The sequence below is a fragment of the Crinia signifera genome, chromosome 4, assembly GCF_055691185.1.
Source record: "Crinia signifera chromosome 4, ASM5569118v1, whole genome shotgun sequence".
Classification (NCBI taxonomy): Eukaryota; Metazoa; Chordata; class Amphibia; order Anura; family Myobatrachidae; genus Crinia; species Crinia signifera.
The window spans coordinates 331,572,952-331,576,332 of NC_139220.1; the positions used below are offsets into that span (position 1 = coordinate 331,572,952).

Sequence of the window (3,381 nt, forward strand, 5' to 3'; positions counted from 1 at the left end):
TAGCACGTCTGAGCCGTGTCGACACACTACTGTTGAGTAGGGTGGTTGCTCTGCGCCTAACAGAATATACATAAATAGTCTATGTGCTATTGCGAAAGTAATAGTGGGTAGGGCCTGGATGTCCAATATAGCTCCGGACTTTAATAGTTGGAAGTCACTAGTAAACTATATTATTAAGCACGAAAAACACTTGCATACCTCACGTAATACCTTAAGCAAATTTCGCCAAATTTGGCAACATTGGCTAGTATCCGTTTACTATCAAGATAGTAACTCCAACTAATAAAATAATAACCTAGCACTGTAAAAGATATAAGTATATTAATGATAAGTGAATTAGTACACTGAGGGTAAACCGCCACCAAATCCACTGGCACGAAATATTATTGCACTTTATTACTTAACTCCAATATAGATTATGAGATGATCTGAGACGAAGTGTATAGTCAAATGGAATTAGAAATAGATAAATTATATATAGTAAACTATACCAGTTAATCACAAAAAACACTGTACACTCCATTTAAAACTTTAGTATAATAAAAAATATATATATATATATATATATATATATTTTGTGGGTAGTGGTACCTGCGCTAATTCTTTTTAATTTATCTGCTAGTTTATTGTCTTTGATCCTTATATAAGGTATCAGATTTACTCAAAAGACACTATCCCTTTGTTCCAGGGCGGCAGCTCTTTTCCAGTTGGTCAGTTCAATACACCTTTTGATAGATCTGAAAAATATAGGGTGAAAAAAGCGCCTCCTAGTGTAGCATTATTGGGTGTTCAAACACCACCACCATAAACAGAATAGCACCCCAAATCGTATAGGTGTACCATTAAAAGTGGTATTCAACCACTTTATTCAATCGCATGAGATCAATTTCACAAGACACTTCAGCACGGCCAGTTCCAATTCTTAACCAATGTTTTACATAGAAAATATAGAGAAAGAGAGAGAAAACCTTGCATAATATTGTAAACACAAGTATTTATTAAAATAAGGACAGTAAATTGCCCGTACATCAGTAAAAACAAATGGAGCTTATCTGAATGCTTTCTCTCCAAAGCATTTAAAGTTCTGGGGTATCCGCGGAATATCCCCCACTCTGCTCAACGCGTTTCGTCCACTGGTAGTGTCCTGGACTTCCTCAGGAGCATAAATAAACTGTGTCTTCTTGCCCATATTTATACTACTCATAATTGCGGTGATCACGGACCCCTGCGCCGCGTTTAGACTTCCGCGTGCGTCATTTCCGGGTCCGGCAACTTGGAGCGCACCTTCGTTCTTAACTTCCTGTACCGTGACACGCACGGCCATTTTATGAGGAGTCTTCTTACAGAGATAACTGTCTATGGAACGCAACGTCCACGCTGGGTTCTTTCGGTGATACGCACCGCCATATTGTAATTGCGGAACGGAATGGATTAATTTCTATCCTTTCAATATATCCTTATATTATTATAAAGGGGTCCGGAATCTCTATTTCACCCTGAAAGGGAATTACGTCCAGTCACAGTGCTGACGCTCCCCTCCCCTGGTATCGTAGACAACTCCTCCCCCCTTGTATAATGTTCCTAGTAGGCCATACTTCTTACTGGCAGTTTGCCCTATTCATGGTATGCTTCTATTATATATTAACAAATCCTGAATTCATAGATATAAAACCAAAAAGAGTATACAGAAAAACTACAGTTTTATATCTATGAATTCAGGATTTGTCCAAAACGCATCACATGTGCGATAATCGCACCGTGTTTAGGGGGGGATGCGATGTGATGCGCGTACCCGCAAGTGCGATATTGTATAGTACAAAAAGTATGTGCAGGCAATACTTTTTGTACTACATCGTATCGCATTGCATTGTACAAAATACAGATCGCATCACAATCTGTAGGAACATCGCACAGCTCCATTGTATGGTACAAAACGCACAGCACACTCCTATCGCAGCGTGTACGGGCACCTTTAGGTATATACTTTCTTAGTGCAATATTGGTAAATGTGATAACATGTTTGTTACAGGAATGAAAATAACAATAATAAATGAATTACAAGAAAATAAAGAGATACAAATGAATGTATAAATAAATATAAAATAACAATGAAGATGTGGTAAAGCCTGTCTGAATAAGTGCCTGCTGTATAGGGAAGGGATTTCAGACCATGTGATATGGTGATGACAAATGGGAGGGAACAGGTACATGAGTGGTAATCATGGAACAGTTAGTTTATATTGATGTGATACCTTGATGTAATAAGATACCATATCGTTTATATAGTGATTCAATATACGGGCTTACTCCAATGTATATGCGTGTACAGATAACACGGAAGTTGATGTGTGGGTAGTTTCATGCTATTAATATTTCTGCAAATCTCTGGCACCAGAAGTGTCTGGGAGGTGCTAGATCTGATACAGATGGGTTACAGCAGTGGTTCCCAAACTGTGTGCCTAGGCACCTTGGGGTGCCTCAGGACACTTACAGGGGTGCCTTGGGTTGGTGGACCAGGATCAATTCATATTATTTATGGTCAATGTACCAGGCAAAATCAGTGCTGATGGCTGCCAATCATAATATATGTGGACAAACAGGAGCAAATCCTGTCCCTCACCAGATAACTGTGACATACTGTATACACACAATGTACATAATTTAATTTTTTTTTCTCAATTTCTCGATAAGAAGCATTTGGCCTAGGGGTGCCTTGAAAATATTTTGATGCTCTAGGACGCCGTGATTCAAAAAAGTTTGGGAACCACTGGGTTACAGGAATGCAGTATAACTGTTTTCTTCATTTAATCCCTTCGGGGACATGGTGTCCATGTACACACATCCACATCATTGCGGCACTCATGGACGAAATAACGGCAATAACACACGGTATGTGGTCAACGTTTCAGTGCTCTGTGCACTTTTATCAAGAACAGAGCACTGAAACATTGAACACATACAGTGTGTTATTGCCGTTATTTCGTCCGGGAGTGCCGCCGTGAAGTGGATGTGTGTATTTATGTATATATATATATATATATATATATATATATATATATATATATATATATATATAAAAAAAACAAATGTACGTTGGGCTTGTTTGGGTGCTTTTTAGGATTGGGTTGGGTTTGCTTTGGGCTTGTTTTTCAGTCATCAGTTGCTTGTTTTTCATTTCAGAGTTGGCAACACTGGTGGGGACTGACACACGCAGGAGGTACAATGGTAGCAGGGACCTTTGCATGGTTGCCAATTCCGCTTATTTTTCCTGCTAGTTGTGGGTAGCTTGTTTTTGGGCTTGTTGCCTTGTTCTCAGGGCCAGCCATGGATTGGACGCTGCAGAACAAATCTGGCTTGTGATTTGCTGTGCAGGGATCAGGT

At 39.3% G+C, this 3,381-nt stretch overlaps 1 protein-coding gene across 2 annotated transcripts in view; it reads left to right on the top strand.

The window, feature by feature from the left end:
• LOC146075992 (uncharacterized) overlaps window positions 1–3,381 on the top strand; it is a 411,577-nt gene that overhangs the window by 44,324 nt on the left and 363,872 nt on the right. The window lies entirely within an intron of this gene.